We start from the raw sequence: 18,299 nt of genomic DNA on the forward strand, positions 1-18,299 counted from the left end.
ATAAAAGGAGTCTTCTCTGGAGCTGTATCTGTAGAGTAGTGTGATTTCGTTTGTTCAGCCTTAGTGTCTCTCTGTTTCTTGTTTCTCCTCAATGGAGTGGCCTGTGTTCCCCATCTGTAGATTTTGCCGCTTTCATAGTCAGCTGCGTCTCGAGCCCACTTAGTGCGTTTTGTGTCTTCTTGTTTGTCACGGAATTTTTTTAAGAAAGGTGGTTTGTTTGATTATGAATGCTTCACACTCGGTGTCTGGAAGAGTGGTACGTAGTAGGCGTTCAAGTTCTTGGACTTTGTCCTTAGTGGTGTCCACATCAATTTGTAGGAATTCGATTTGTAGAAGGATCAGATCGAGGGAGTATTTGTTGGATATTTGCTCGTATTTGGAGCGATAGTCCATGTTATGGAAAAAGGAATTGTCGTTTGGCTGGGCTCTCATGCCACGTGGAATCCTGTGGTTTCTGTGATATTCACTGAGCGTGGTTAGATGTAATTCTAATGAAACAAGTCTTATGGTTTCCATTTCAAATCTCCGTTGTAGTACTAGAGTCGAAGGAGCATGTAGGAAGGCTGGATCGCCCCCTGCTCTGTTCAAGATCCTGGTGGCGTCCCTCTCTGTATAGGAAAACACGTTTGGAGGTCCACAAGACGTACCGTCCATAGGCGGATTTGTATCCATGTTGTCAATGTAGAAGGGAAGATGCGGGTGCAAGCTGGTAAACCACGAAGTAGTAGAGGAGGGAAGCAGCACTCCTGCGATGAAAGTGAACGGGTGCCTGACTGCTGTTGATCTGGGTCAGAGATCCAAAGTGAAGTAGTCAAGTAGAAGCAGTGGCACTCCAAGCTGGTGAAATAAAGTGATGTCTTTATTTACTCCAAAGTGAGCTACGTTTCGGCAGCCTCCCGCTGCCTTTGTCAAGCAACAAAATGGTGGAGGAGGAGGGTACTTATAGGTCACGCAGGACCGCCCTCATAATTAGAGTTGGCATGTAAACAAATCAATGTGGTATGCAATAACAGCGATCAAAATCAAATAACAGTGCATTATACATGTGTACGTGTACGTGGAAAAGACGCACAGATAGTCCATAGAACAAACAATGTGACAATGAAATGCTGTGGCAGTTCTACAATCTAGATGCACAAGTGGGCGGGGGGCCGCAGTCACTCACCCGGCGAGGCAGCATGACGTGAAGGCAAAGACCAAGGCATTTCCGGCATGTACGGGAGCTTCATGCGGCGTGCGGAAGTGACGAATGTCAACAAACACCATGTGGGCTGTTCTGTGCACTGGATCCTAGAGACCGGAGCGTCCTGTGCGGTGCATGCGCACACTGGGAAGGAGCGAGGACAGCGCCATCTTGAAAGTGGGATGTGTGGACTCCGGTGTTTCACGGCAATCTCCTGGTGGGTGATTTCTGCACAAGGTAAAGACCAGAGTGTCACGGGAACCGCAGCTCTCTAGTTGTCCTGTGGGGCAACTCCGGTGGCCACCAAAGGCAGTCAGCACAGAGTGCCTGTGTGCCACCCGTCACTGGAGAAGTGACAGCACCTGGTTGGAGTCACAAATGGGTGGGCTGTCCAAGGAGGGGGTGGTCTCAGGTCCAAGTGCTAGTGGTGTGTTGTGTGTGGACAAGGTGCCTAGTCTGCCTGGAGGGTTGTCATGGGTGAGTGAGGGGCCTCGAGTCCACTTCTGCAAAGAGAAGTGGACTCGAGAAGTGGACTCGAGGCCCCTCACTCACCCATGACAACCCTCCAGGCAGACCAGGCACTAGGATCCAGTGCACAGAATAGCCCACATGGTGTTTGTTGACATTCGTCACTTCCGCACGCCGCATGAAGCTCCTGTACATGCCGGAAATGCCTTGGTCTTTGCCTTCACGTCATGCTGCCTCGCCGGGTGAGTGACCGCGGCCCCCCGCCCACTTGTTCATCTAGATTGTAGAACTGCCACAGCATTTCATTGTCACATTGTTTGTTCTATGGACTATCTGTGCGTCTTTTCCACGTACACGTACACATGTATAATGCACTGTTATTTGATTTTGATCGCTGTTATTGCATACCACATTGATTTGTTTACATGCCAACTCTAATTATGAGGGCGGTCCTGCGTGACCTATAAGTACCCTCCTCCTCCACCATTTTGTTGCTTGACAAAGGCAGCGGGAGGCTGCCAAAACGTAGCTCACTTTGGAGTAAATAAAGACATCACTTTATTTCACCAGCTTGGAGTGCCACTGCTTCTACTTGACTACTTCACTTTGGATTTCTGACCCAGATCAACAGCAGTCAGGCACCCGTTCACTTTCATCGCAGGAGTGCTGCTTCCCTCCTCTACTATATATATATATATATATATATATATATATATATATATATATATATATACTGTATAAAAATTCCAATGGTGCAGCAACATTTCCCAAACAAAGTGCAAAATTGCAATTGAAGTGTTACAAGTGAATCAAATAACAATCAATAAGTAAGTACATAAAAATTACATAAAAATTAATATGTCTAACATTATTACAAAGTCGTGTTATATAGCATAAAGTGCATTATAAGTGCCCAAGTGTATTATACGGCCGTTACAAAATCCCATTAAATTCTATGGGATTTTTACATTATCCATTTTAACCTGTCATAGCCCATGATTAATAACGGAAGTTATTTTGTGATGGGAGAACAATAGTGCATGTACCGTTTTTTCTCCAGTCACAAATAACGTCTATTATTAATAACAGGCTATGACGGGTTAAAATGGATAATGTAAAAAAATCCCATAGACTTTTATGGGATTTTGTAACGGCTGTTTAACGGCCATTTTTAAGGGTTTTCATAACGGAACACTATAACGGCTCTTTAAAACAGAAGAACTTTATAGTGTGAAAGCAGACTAAGTCTGTGTTCACACTGTGAGTCTTGCTTGTACCCGTATTCCTCCATGTTTTGGAGTTTGGTTTTGTAATATTCCTGTTTGGTATCCTGACCTGTATTCCTCCATGTTTTGGAGTTTGGTTTTGTGGAGTCTGTTCAGACTCATCCGTTTCTCAGTCCAGTGTTCTGTGTATTATATTTCTGTTTCCTTCTAGGCCAGTATCCTGATCACTCGGTGGGGTGTGCCCGCTGGCTAGAAGTCTATTTGGAGTTAGTATTGATGTCCCTTCATGTTGGCAATGGGGAGTCTAGAGAGTTCTGATCTTTTGTGTTTTAAGTACATGCACTGATTATAATTAAACACATTGATCCCTTAGGGCAACTTATTCTAATATTCATATTCAAAAACGCTAGAGTTTATGATTCCAAACAATGTACCAGTTTATTCCAGATGAATATACAACAGTTATATTAAAATATTATAGGCAGGAATACCCATTAAAATGCAGTGCAATGAGACACAGATTGTTTATATATAATGCTTGTTATGCAATAATATGCATGCATTTCACCTACTCACACCACTGCAACTGTATGTCCCCAGGGACATAAATAGACACCCCTGCACTAATAGACTACAGCCTCACAGTATATCAGTGATCACATGCCTGGACATTAGAGCTGGGCGGTATGACCAAAAATGTGTGTCACGGTATTTTTGTAAGTTATGGCGGTTCCATGGTATTTAACAGTATTTTCCACCACCCCCAGCTTGTGACCCATGGGCGCTGCTTCTCTAACCCACCCACCAGCCCACTACATATTCCTTGTGCCCGGGCTGCAAAAGTAAACAAAATAAACTTTAACTCACCTTCCTACGTTCCCCCGTTGCTCCAGTAATGGCCTCATGTTGGGGATGGGAACATCACAGAGCTGTCAGCCTATCACCGGCCGCAGCGATGTCCCACCTCGGTCGGTGATAGGCTGACCGCACTGTCATGTAAAGAGCCGGCCGGCTCAGCCTATCAATGGCCCGAGACGGGACATCGCTGCGGCCGGTGATAGGCTGATGGCTCTGTGATGTTCCCATCCCCAGCATGACCTGACGGCTCTGTGATGTTCCCATCCCCAGCGTGAGGCCATTACCGGCGCAACGGGGGAAAGTGGGAAGGTGAGTTAAAATGTATTTTCTTTACTTTTGCAGCCCGGGCACAAGGAATATATAGTACAGTACAGATTACCAGCGCCGGCAAAAATCTCACAGGAGGACGAGGAGAGCAGCGCTTGCAGGTGACATATGATTAGTTCCCCGATGTGGGGGACAGCACAGCGCTGGGCTGATAAACTGGGGGGGGGGGGGGGTTGGTGGTGGTGCGAAGAGAAGCAGAACAGCGCCTGCGGGTCACATATGATTAGTTGGGGACAGCACGCTGCGGCTGATAAATTATTAATTCCAGAGAGGGGGGGGGGGGAGGCGCCGGTATGGGAAAAAATTCATATCGTGCAGGAAAAAAAATTCAGTATTTGGTATAAACCGGTATACCGCCCAGCACTACTGGACATTTTTACAAACTTGCTATTAACAAACTAATTATCATCTTACCCATGTGGGACTGTGTCTGCCTGCCACCGCTACCCCTACAGCTGTTTCAGCTCCTTCCTCAGGGGGCACCTGAGGAAGGAGCCGAAACAGCTGTAATTTTTCTCTTGCATAACAAGCATTATATACTGTATAAACAATCTGTGTCTCTTTGCACCACATTTTAATGGGTGTTCCTGCCTTTAATATTTTAATAGTGTCTATTTTCCTGACCTGTTTAGTGTTTTACATTCAGTTCATCTGTTCTTCCCTTGCAACTCCTGATTTTTGCTGTATATTTAGTCCATATCTAGCCTTGTTCATTTATTCATATCTGCCGTTTATCTTAATTCCGGTTTCTGAACTTTATGTTAGTACGCTATATCCTGCCCCAATGTACAGTATTATTTGTGTACCTTTACGCACTTTAGCGCAGGTAGGGACCGGCACCGTAGTTGTCAATCTGCCGTTTAGGCAGTAGGCAGGGAGAGTGTTTCTAGTGCTCACTCTCCCTGTCCATCCCGTCAGTCATGACACCCGCAATCTCTCCTGCAGCACCCCCGTTCTTCAGCTGCATGGAGCGAAAGTCGCTCAGTGGCTGAAGACGGGCGATGCAGGGGCCGGAGTATGGTGACGTCACAACCTCGCCTCCTTGTGACATCACGCCCTCCCCCCTTGTTGCAAGTCTATGGAAGGGTGTGTGGCTGCAGTCACATCCTCTCCCATAGGCTTGCATTGAGGGGGCGGAGCGTGACATCACACGGTTCCGGATACGTGACTTCATGGTACTCCAGCCCCTGTATTGCCTGTCATCAGCCACGGAGCGATCTGCGCTCTGTGCAGCTGAAGAACAGGGGTGCTGCAGGAGAGATTGCGGGGGTCCCCAGTGGTGGATAGGGGATAAGATGTCTAGGGGCAAAGTACCCCTTTTAGGTCAAAATGGGCTTCGTCGTTAAGATGTTAATAGGGGTTGTGTTTGCAACCCAGTTACTGTTGTTGAATAAATCTTTAATCTTGTTTTAATGAACTTGATAGATGAAAAGGAATTCAGAATGAAGTGTGTATATATATATATATATATATATATATATATATATATATATATGGAAATCTTGTTCTGATGAAGTTTTCTGTACCAGCCATTCTTTCAGTTCTCTCTCCACATGAGTCTCATTAAGGGACTATTATGTATTCTCTGTGGTAAACCCATATCTTTTTTTTCTCTCTCTTTGTATTGACTGGCTTCCTCAGTGGCAGACTTTTCTCAACATCATTTTAAGCAAATGAAACTTTTCTACATATAGTAATTTTCCCAAAAGTTCGGCAAACCTTTTTTTCTTTTCCTTTCCATCTCCTTCAGATGCGATTACCAAGGCTGTTCAGCAAACAATATGTGTGGCGTCTGGGGACTCAATTCAAAGGAGAGCTTAGACTCTGCCATAAGAGGCCTCATTGTGAATTCTTTTCTGCACATTCAAGCATTGAAATAGTGTTTTCCCATTGAATGCTGAACTGTATGATGGATACATGAGTTTTATGTTAGCAACCTAGTGAATTATAGCACAGCTTAAATTCCCATCCCAGCCTGTTATCCGTATCCACAAGATAGTGGATAACATGTTGATCGATAAGAGGCAAGCTGGGACCGCCCCCTCCCTGTAAAAAGGAGGGCATTTGCACCCAGAAATGAACTGAGAGCACTGTATGTGTACAGCCAGAGCTCCATTCCTTCTCTATGGGGCTTCCAAACATTACCATAAGAAGCAGCAGTAGCATGAAGCACATTGCAGAGCAGTCTAACCTCTAAATTAAGCCCTGGGATGAGATACTTATACTCACATTAAAGGGGTACGGCCGGGACCCGTGGCTAATAGCGCGCGGCATTGATCGCTGTGCCGCGCGCTATTAACCCTTTAGACGCGGCGTTCAAAGTTGAACGCCGCGTCTAAAGTGAAACCGAAAGCATCCCGGCTAGCTCAGTGGGCTGTTCGGGATAGCCGCGGTGAAATCGCGGCATCCCGAACAGCTGACAGGACAGCGGGAGGGCCCCTTCCTGCCTCCTCGCTGTCCGATCGCCGAATGACTGCTCAGTGCCTGAGATCCAGGCCTGAGCAGTCATGCGGCAGAATCGTTGATCACTGGTTTCTTATGAGAAACCAGTGATCAACATAGAAGATCAGTGTGTGCAGTGTTATAGGTCCCTATGGGACCTATAACACTGCAAAAAAAAAGTGAAAAAAAAAAGTGAATAAAGATCATTTAACTCCTCCCCTATTAAAAGTTTGAATCACCCCCCTTTTCCAATAAAAAAAAAAACACAGTGTAAATAAAAATAAAAATAAACATATGTGATATCACCGCGTGCGGAAATGTCCGAATTATAAAAATATATCATTAATTAAACCGCTCGGTCAATGGCGTGCGCGCAAAAAAATTCCAAAGTCCAAAATAGTGCATTTTTGGTCACTTTTTATATCATTTAAAAAATGAATAAAAAGTGATCAATAAGTCCTATCAATGCAAAAATGGTACCGTTAAAAACTTCAGATCACGGCGCAAAAAATGAGCCCTCATACCGCCCCATACACGGAAAAATAAAAAAGTTATAGGGGTCAGAAGATGACAATTTTAAACGTATTAATTTTCCTGCATGTAGTTATGATTTTTTCCAGAAGTCCGACAAAATCAAACCTATATAAGTAGGGTATCATTTTAATCGTATGGACCTACAGAATACATATCAGGTGTCATTTTTACCGAAAAATGTACTACGTAGAAACGGAAGCCCCCAAAAGTTACAAAACAGCGTTTTTTTTTTTCAATTTTGTCGCACAATGATTTTTTTTCCCGCTTCACCATAGATTTTTGGGCAAAATGCAAAATGACTGACGTCATTACAAAGTAGAATTGGTGGCGCAAAAAAATAAGCCATCATATGGATTTTTAGGTGTAAATTTGAAAGAGTTATGATTTTTTAAAGGCAAGGAGCAAAAAAACGAAAATGCAAAAACGGAAAAACCTCCGGTCCTTAAGGGGTTAATCTCTCTCTCTCTCTCTCTCTCTCTCTCTCTCTCTCTCTCTCTCTCTCTCTCTCTCTCTCTCTCTCTCTCTCTCTCTCTCTCTCTCTCTCTCTCTCTCTCTCTCTCTCTCTCTCTCTCTCTCTTCTCTTTCTCTTTCTCTTTCTCTTTCTCTTTCTCTTTCTCTTTCTCTTTCTCTCTCTCTCTCCACTGCTTAGAATTGTATGGGCGGCATGTAAAGTGATCAGTGAGCTGCTGGCCTTGTGTTTACAAGATGGAGTTGAACAGTTTTTTTTAGACTGAATGTTTGGCAAATAGGCAGGAATTGGTCCAGATAAGGTTAAAACATTTCTTTAATAGGATATATTACAAAGTTTTTCACATTTGTTTGTCTGTTTATGCATTTTGTTAAAAATCACTGTGGATATATAAGGACCAAGCATGTTTTTTCTATTGTCCTACATTCCAAAAGCCATTTTGTTTTTGTTGTTATATTTTTCTGTATTTTGGGGATGTTTTTTCCCATTTACTTATAAATGTTATACTAGTAAAGTAAAGTCACAAATGGTCTTTTCACAATTAATTACATCAAAGTTGAATGTTGCATCTACAGTATATCTAGCAAATGTGTAAAGTAACTTTTCTTAGCTTTTTATGAAACAATGGGAGTTTCAATCTGACCAAGACAAACATCTGTATAAAGTTTGTATGTTCTTCACGTGTTTACGTAGATTTTTTCCAGGAACTCCAGTTTCCTCCCACACAACAAAAACATACTGATGTTTGTAGGTTCCTATGAAATTGCTCTTGGTTTTGTAAGTCTGTGATGAAAAATGGAAGTAAAAACAATGGAGAAATGTCCAAACAAATGCTTGTTTTAGCCTGGTTAGGTGCTCAGTCGGGCTGATTGCATGCATCTCCTGGTTATATGTTGAGATTGTGGGGTGCTTTTGACATCTGTGTGACATGTTGAAAGTAAAAATTTAGCCCTGAAATGTGACCAAACAGATGGTCAAATTATCTGTGCACAAAGAGTTAACAATGGCTTCCCTGATCTGTTGTTAACCCTTTGTACAACCTAAAGTTGAACACTCTTTTCAGCCTCATAGTGCATGTCCTAAAATAATTGTGCAGATGGTGGGTGGGTTCTATGCTATTAAAAATTGATTGTGGGGGAGTTTGATCTCTGGGACCCCCATGATCTCCAGAACAAAGCCTGACTCCCCCAATGAGCTCACAGGCCCCACCTTTTGAGACATACTTCTCTCAGCAATGATGGTCATCTCAGCCAATCATCATCTGAGACTGTAAAGACTGGTGCAGCCAGTGATAGGCTGAGTGTGCTATCACTGCCAAGATGAATGCATCTTGGAAGGTGGGAGACAGAGACATCCCATGATCAAACACTTATTTACTATCTTGTGAATAGGGAATAGGTTTTTAATAGCTGAGTAACACCTTTGAGGGTGTGTTCACATGCTATTTGTTCTTGCAGGTTTTCTGCTGTGTATTTGAAAGTGGGCGGGCTCTTCTTAGCTGTCCATTAGCAGATTTTCTGCTGCGGAATTAACGCTGCAGAAAATCCGCCGCAGTCCCCTACTGACTTCAATGGGGCTTGCGGCGGATTTTCTGCAGCGTAAATTCCTCTGTGGAAAATCTGCTGTGGACAGCTGAGAAGAGCCTGCCCCCTTTCAAATATGCAACGGAAAACCCGCAAAAACAAATAGCGTGTGAACGCACCCTCTAGGGGGCAACCTTTTTGTGTAATAATTGTGCTCAGGCAGGCGCTAACAAACAAAAAGTTTTAACATATTCTAACGATACCTTAGTTCATCCACTCAGAAGCTGAGGTGAGACACTACTGTGGTCCCTGATTGGCTGAGCAGGGGCAATTTTAAGTGTTGACTGTGGCTTTGAAAGCCCTATGCAACAGGACAACAGCTCCGTAATAGCAGTGATATTGCGGGAACAAAGGAGGTGAGTATAATTTTTGTTTTTTTGTTTTTTAGAACCTGTCTGAACACAATCATTTAAAAATGTACCATAATTACCATTTAGGGTGTATATACACATATAGTATCCTGTGCATACTTTTGCATGATTTGAAGCTGCAGATTTTATACTGCAGATTTCAGTGTAAAGTAAATAACTGAACACAAGCTTCAAATCTGCAGCTTCAAATTCTGCACATCAAATATGCATAGGACACTGTACATGTGAATACACCCTTAAGGAGTACCTTTAACAAAAAAAAGTTATATGCTGCTCAGTAGCTAATCCTGGTTATGTACATCTAATGTTTATGTGTCTAGTACCTATATTTCTCTCACAAATACACAAATCTATCTACTGCTTAATTGGTTTGTCATTCTATGCTCTAGAGCGGGCCTGTCCTCACTCTGTGTGAGTCCTCTTGCTCCCTGAGTCTGTTGTGCTGGGTCTCTTCATCCAATCACTGCAGGCTGCTCCGTGACCCCCTCTTCTCTGTTTTCAGACAGAAGAAAGCATAGAAAAGGGCTAGTCCTAACTTCACTTACTGGACTTTTTCCCTGGCAAAGATGATGCTGCAGCTGGACAGGATTATGTTCTGGATGGTATTGGGACCTTTAGTGGTCCTTTTTATAAACCATGATTACTATAAAAATAAAAAATAAAATTTTATGACTTATATTAACGTTTTGCCAAGATGTACAACATATAAAACGTTTTTAACTGTGGCAGTACCCATTCAAGCAACATTAACCCCTTAAGGACCAAGCCCATTTTGACCTCAAGGACCAGGCCAATTATATTTTTCCATTTTGTTTTTTCATCCTCGTCTTCTAAAAATCTTAACTCTTTTATATTTTCATCCACAGACTAGTATGAGGGCTTGTTTTTTGCACAACCTGTTGTCTTGTGTAATGACATCATTCATTTTACCATAAAATGTATGGCACAACCAAAAAAATACTATTTGTGTGGGGAAATGAAAAAGAAAACCACAATTTTGCAAATTTTGGAAGGTTTTGTTTTGACGCCGTACAATTTACGGTAAAAATGACAAGTGTTCTTTATTCTGTGGGTCAATAACTTTTTGATTTTTTTTGTATAAGCAGCAATATGAGGGCTAATTTTTTGCGCTATGATCTGTACTTATTCGGCGATACCAAATATGTGTATTACTTATTTTTTTTTATACTTTATGGCGGTAAAATGGGATAAAATGACATTTTACTTTTCTATTGGGTGAGGGGATTTTTCAAAAGTTTTTTACTTATTTTTTTTCTTTAATTTTTACACTTTAATAGTCCCCATAGGGGACTATTTATAGCAATTCTTTTATTGCTAATACTGTTCAGTGTTGTGCATAACACTGATCAGTGTTATCGGTCATCTTCTGCTCTGGTCTGCTCGATTTCAGACCAGAGCAGACTACCCGTGGAAGACGACGTAGGCAGGTGAGAGAACCTCCGTGCGCCGTTCTGGATGATCGGATCGCCACGGCAGCACTGCGGGCGATCCGATCATTCAAATTTCTGACCACACTCCCGCAGATGCCGTGATCTGTATTGATCGCGGCATCTGAGGGGTTAATGGCAGACATCCGCACGATCGCGGATGTCAGCCATTACCAGCGGGTCCCTGGCTGGGATCAGCAGCCAGGACCAGCTGTGCATGATCCGGGCATCACTCCGATGCTGGCGGTAATGTATAGGACGTAAATATATCCTGGTGCGCTTAGTAACGCAGCACCAGGATGTAAATTTACGTCCTTGGTCGTTAAGGAGTTAAAGGAAATTTGTTAGATTTGATGCTCAAACCATGGGCAGCATGAAAGACCAACAGGCACTCTCATTACAAGCAACAATGTTTGCCAAGACCCACTGCAGCATTATAGAGAAAACCAAGCTTTGGCACTGGGGAAGTGTCCAGGAGGCAGTCTCACCAACTTCCACCACCCTGCACAGCTTGATTGATCCCTCAACTCTCATAAACTACTCCTATAAAGTATTAAACAAAAGATCAAAACATTGCTATGAACATTTGACCTCTCCTTGATGTAGTCTAAAATATTCAAAAGAAGTTCTTTATAACTTTCACAGAAACATAGATTTTTATCCTCACTTCTCTCCTTTCCTCTATTTCTCACGTATTACTGATGTGATGTTCTTACATTTTATTCATTTTGCCATACAGTTCTATACCTTCTGTTTCCTTACACCAGACCACAAGTAACAGTTACTGTACATAGGCCAATGGCATATTCATAGAATAAAAATGTCTCTGCTTCACCTTTTATAGCTTCTATCCTGAATACTGGGAAATGTATCTGAGCAGCATCTGGAGAGGCTAAGGTCATCTACTGCTGTGTGAGACATCTAAAAAACTGAGGACCATGTTTTAGGTTTTCTTTACAATAAAGATGTCTGGCCGTCTGGTTAATTAAAACCTGACTTCCTGTAGTTTGTGATTTATACATTTACCTCAGACTTCCTGCCATTAGGAGCCCCATGTAGAGAATTAGTCTAACATTTTCATTTCCATAGGCCACAATAAAATGTATAAGCATTGTTTTTGATGCTAGAAAAGAAAGATACATTTATTCAGGGTGAGTTGTGTATTCAGAGGTTCACAACAATAATATTAAGGACTGAAAATGAGGGGGTTGGGATTGTTCACTGGTAATTCAAGAGTACAGGACACTAGGAACAATTATAATATGCTTATTTTATATGATATTATTCTGTGTCCAATTTTAAATTGCAAGCCAATGATTGAATGGTTTATATCGTGCACTATTCACCAATGTTATCTCCTTTTCATTTCCCTTATGGTCTTAGCATATGAGAGCAATTTCCCCTAGATTCATAAATGTGCAGTTTGTCAGCCAAAGTTAAATCCCTATATGACACCTGTATGATCAACTTTATGAAACAATAGTCATTCCTTTAGCCTGATATACTGTAACCATACCAAACCATTCAGATTCCAAAAAATGCTGCCATAAAGTGTGCAAATCTAGTTCACCTAGCCTCAACCATGGGCCTAGCTACAGGCAATCCACAAGTAATGCACACAGGAAGAGGTGAATCTACAGGGATTCTTATAGCATTCCTGTCATATCACAGAACTAAAATAATGCTTCTATATGTTACTCACTAAGTCATGAAAATTCTTTACATGTGTTTTTATGTCCTCTGTTCTGCTGTTCATTCATTCTGACATCCACTGTTCAGGAAAGGGCATTTCCGAGGCAAGCACTGAGCCTGCCCTCACTCACCATGCATTCACTCCCTTCCTGAGTTTTCTGTGCAGTGCCGAGTCTTTTCCTACAACCACTGCATGCTGCTCTGTAACCCCCTACTCTGTTTTCGGAAAGGACAGGGGTGTCTCAGCCTGTGCTACAGCTGGGACAAAGATGATACTGCAGCCAGACAGGATTATGTTCTGGATGGTACGGTGACCCCTAGTGGTCTTTTTTTATAAGCTATGATTTTTTATAAAAAGGAGATCATATTTTTTTATAAAATATATTAGGTTAGGGTTTTGCCAAGATGTAAAACATATAAGAAGTTTTAAAATCTAACAGTTCCCATTTAATCATAGCATTTTCTGAGCACAGCACACTGAAAAAAACAGCATTTATACATTTTATATTTGGTAATGACATGTTTTCTGGATCCATTAATATTTCATGGTTGGATAGACTTATAAAGGAAATTCCACAATAAGGCAGTGTTGTTATAGATAGAATTGGAAGCCAGTGATAAGAGATGATGAAAGGCAATCACATTGAAACCAATTAACCTCTTAAGGACCAATGACGTCCTGGGACGTCATGGCACCCTGGGCTTTAAGGACCAATGACGTCCCACGACGTCATGGCCTTTTCCGGTCCCTGCCACTCGCCGAGCAGAGATCGGAACTGGATGCCTGCTGAAATCCTTCAGCAGGCATCCAGGGCAAACGCCGAGAGGGGCCATGTAGACCCCCATGTCGGCGATCGCCGCAAATCGCAAGGGAAATCGCCCTTGCGATCTGCGGCGATACCAGGCTGATCGGGTCTCTGGGACCCGATCGGCCGGAAATTTTGCATGATCCTGGCTGTCACAGACAGCCAGGACCATGCTAATGTATAGGAGCAAAGTAGCAAGCCGGCCACCTCCTCCTATACCCTGCGATCTGTCGGTTAATCAACCGACCAATCGCAGGGGGGGGGCAATTACTTCCTCCCGTCCTGTCCGGCCCCTGAAAGTCCGGAGAGGACGGGAGGAAGACCGGAGGACGCGGCGGGGGACGGGGGAGTGCTGGGGACCGGCCCCGGTACTTACCTCGTCCCTGAAGACCCGGATCCCGGCGATGAAGACGGCGGCAGCGGCGACAGGTGAGTAGATCTTCAGCCGCGGTCGGGCCCTTTACAGCAATGCACGTCGCCGTAAAGCGACATGCATTGCTGTATTGGGACCCTGTATACTACAACTCCCAGCATGCCCAGACAGCCCTTGGCGTCTGGGCATGCTGGGAGTTGTAGTTTTGCAACATCTGGAGGTCCACAGTTTGGAGACCACTGTGCCCTTCCAGATGTTGCAAAACTACACATCCTCAGCATTCCCTTACTGTCCAGACATGCTGGGAGTTGTAGTTCTGTAACATCTGGCCCTTCAGATGTTGCAGAACTACAACTCCCAGCATGCCTGGACAGTTTTGGCATACTGGGAGTTGTAGTTTTGCAACATCTGGAAGGGCACAGATTGGGAACCACTGTATTAGTGGTCTGCAAACTGTAGTCCTCCAGATGTTGCAAAACTACAACTCCAAGCATGCTGGGAGTTGTAGTTCGGCAACATCTGGCTCTAAAGATGTTGCCGAACTACTACTTCCAGCATGCCTGAGAATGCTGGGAGTTGTAGTTTTGCAACAACAGGAGGCACACTGGTTGGGAAACATTGTCTGTTTCCTAACTCAGTGTTTCCCAACCCGTGTGCCTCTAGCTGTTGCAAAACTATAACTACCAGCATGTACTGAGACTGTGCATGCTGGGAGTTGTAGTTTTGCAAAAGCTGGAGGTTCCCCCCCCCCCCCCTGTGAATGTACAGGGTACATTCACATGGGCAGGGGGCTTGCAGTGAGTATCTGGCTGCAAGTTTGCGATGCAGCAAATTTTGCGCGGCAGCTCAAACTCGCAGCGGGAAACTTGCTGTAATCCCCCGCCCGTGTGACTGTACCCTAAAAACACTACACTACACTAACACAAAATAAAATAAAAAGTAAAAAACACTACATATACACATTCCCCTACACAGCCCCCCTCCCTCCCCAATAAAAATGAAAAACGTCTGGTACGCCACTGTTTTCAAAATGGAGCCTCCAGCTGTTGCAAAACAACAACTCCCAGTATTGCCGGACAGCCGTTGACTGTCCAGGCATGCTGGGAGTTTTGCAACAGCTGGAGGCAGCCTGTTTGGGAATCACTGGCGTAGAATACCCCTATGTCCACCCCTATGCAAATCCCTAATTCAGGCCTCAAATGCGCATGGCGTTCTCAATTTGGAGCCCTGTCGTATTTCAAGGCAACAGTTTAGGGCCACATATGAGGTATAGCCGTACTCGGGAGAAATAGCCTAACAAATTTTGGGGGTCTTTTTCTCCTTTCACCCCTTATGAAAAGGTGAAGTTGGGGTCTACACCAGCATGTTAGTGTAAAAAAATAAATTTTTTACACTAACATGCTGGTGTTGCCCCATACTTTTCATTTTGACAAGAGGTAAAAGGGAAAAAAGCCCCCCAAAATTTGTAATGCAATTTCTCCTGACTACGGAGATACCCCATAAGTGGGCGCAAAGTGCTCTGGGGGCGCACAACAAGGCCCAGAAGGGAGAGTGCGCCATGTACATTTGAGGTGATTTGCACAGGGGTGGCTGATTGTTACAGCGGTTTTGACAAACGCAAAAAAAAAAAAAAAAACACATGTGACCCCATTTCGGAAACTACACCCCTCACGGAATGTTATGAGGGGTGCAGTGAGAATTTACACCCCACTGGTGTCTGACAGATCTTTGGAATAGTGGGCTGTGCAAATAAAAAATTTTGTACAGCCCACTGTTCCAAAGATCTAACAGACACCAGTGGGGGGTAAATGCTCACTGTACCCCTTGTTACGTTCCTCAAGGGGTCTAGTTTCCAAAATGGTATGCCATGTGGGGGTTATGTTGCTGCCCTGGCACCATAGGGGCTTCCTAAATGCGACATGCCCCCGAGCAAAATTTGCTCTCAAAAAGCCAAATATGACTCCTTCTCTTCTGAGCATTGTAGTTCGCCCATAGTGCACTTCAGGTCAACTTATGGGGTACCTCCATACTCAGAAGAGATGGGGTTACAAATTTTGGGGGTATTTTCTGCTATTAACCCTTGCATAAATGTGAAATTTGGGGGGAAACACACATTTTAGTTAAATTTTTGTAAACATTTTTTACATATGCAAAAGTCGTGAAACACCTGTAGGGTATTAAGGCTCACTTTATTCCTTGTTACGTTCCTCAAGGGGTCTAGTTTCCAAAATGGTATGCCATGTGTTTTCTTTTCCTGTTCTGGCACCATAGGGGCTTCCTAAATGCAACATGCCCCCCAAAAACCATTTCAGAAAAACGTACTCTCCAAAATCCCCTTGTTGCTCCTTCGCCTCTGAGCCCGCCGAACACTTTACATAGACATATGAGGTATGTGCTTACTCGAGAGAAATTGGGCTACAAATAAGTATAAATAAGTATAATATAAGTATATATTCTTTATAACTTTCACAGAAACATAGATTTTTATCCTCACTTCTCTCCTTTCCTCTATTTCTCACGTATTACTGATGTGATGTTCTTACATTTTATTCATTTTGCCATACAGTTCTATACCTTCTGTTTCCTTACACCAGACCACAAGTAACAGTTACTGTACATAGGCCAATGGCATATTCATAGAATAAAAATGTCTCTGCTTCACCTTTTATAGCTTCTATCCTGAATACTGGGAAATGTATCTGAGCAGCATCTGGAGAGGCTAAGGTCATCTACTGCTGTGTGAGACATCTAAAAAACTGAGGACCATGTTTTAGGTTTTCTTTACAATAAAGATGTCTGGCCGTCTGGTTAATTAAAACCTGACTTCCTGTAGTTTGTGATTTATACATTTACCTCAGACTTCCTGCCATTAGGAGCCCCATGTAGAGAATTAGTCTAACATTTTCATTTCCATAGGCCACAATAAAATGTATAAGCATTGTTTTTGATGCTAGAAAAGAAAGATACATTTATTCAGGGTGAGTTGTGTATTCAGAGGTTCACAACAATAATATTAAGGACTGAAAATGAGGGGGTTGGGATTGTTCACTGGTAATTCAAGAGTACAGGACACTAGGAACAATTATAATGGCCCAGATTTATCAAACTGTGTGAGAGAAAAAGTAGAGAGATTTTCCCATAGCAACCAATCACAGCTCAGCTAACGAGCTCTGGTAAAGTGAAAGCTGAGCTGTGATTGGTTGCTGTGGAAAAATCTCTCCACTTTTTCTCTCACACAGTTTGATAAATCTGGGCCAATATGCTTATTTTATATGATATTATTCTGTTTCCAATTTTAAATTGCAAGCCAATGATTGAATGGTTTATATCGTGCACTATTCACCAATGTTATCTCCTTTTCATTTCCCTTATGGTCTTAGCATATGAGAGCAATTTCCCCTAGATTCATAAATGTGCAGTTTGTCAGCCAAAGTTAAATCCCTATATGACACCTGTATGATCAACTTTATGAAACAATAGTCATTCCTTTAGCCTGATATACTGTAACCATAACAAACCATTCAGATTCCAAAAAATTCTGCCATAAAGTGTGCAAATCTAGTTCACCTAGCCTCAACCATGGGCCTGGTAATGCAACCACCGATTCAGGGACTGTAGCTACAGGCAATCCACAAGTAATGCATACAGGAAGAGGTGAATCTACAGGGATTCTTATAGCATTCCTGTCACAGAACTAAAATAATGCTTCTATATGTTACTCACTAAGTCATGAAAATTCTTTACATGTGTTTTTATGTCCTCTGTTCTGCTGTTCATTCATTCTGACATCCACTGTTCAGGAAAGGGCATTTCCGAGGCAAGCACTGAACCTGCCCTCACTCACCATGCATTCACTCCCTTCCTGAGTTTTCTGTGCAGTGCTGAGTCTCTTCCTACAACCACTGCATGCTGCTCTGTAACCCCCTACTCTGTTTTCGAAAAGGACAGGGGTGTCTCAGCCTGTGCTACAGCTGGGACAAAGATGATACTGCAGCCAGACAGGATTATGTTCTGGATGGTACGGCGACCCATAGTGGCCTTTTTTTATAAGCTATGGTTTTTTATAAAAAGGAGAAAATATTTTTTAATAAAATATTTTAGGTTAGGGTTTTGCCAAGATTCCCATTTAATCATAGCATTTTCTGAGCACAGCACACTGAAAAAAACTGCATTTATACATTTTATATTTGGTAATAACATGTTTTCTGGATCCATTAATATTTCATGGTTGGATAGACTTATAAAGGAAATTCCACAATAAGGCAGTGTTGTTATAGATAGAATTGGAAGCCAGTGATAAGAGATGATGAAAGGCAATCACATTGAAACCAATTAAAGTGTCACCTTATTTAAGGGTTGCCAGCACATTCCAAAGACTGAAAACCTATATTTAACAAAAATAATTCCCATATTTAACAGGTTTTGTTTTCTTACTGTAAAGTGAATTTAGTGCTCAAACAATCAAGAAAGAGAGAGAGAGAGTATACCTGCCACTAAAAATACTGTCCTATCAATGGGC

The sequence above is a fragment of the Hyla sarda genome, chromosome 1 (genome assembly GCF_029499605.1).
Source record: "Hyla sarda isolate aHylSar1 chromosome 1, aHylSar1.hap1, whole genome shotgun sequence".
NCBI classification, from domain to species: Eukaryota; Metazoa; Chordata; class Amphibia; order Anura; family Hylidae; genus Hyla; species Hyla sarda.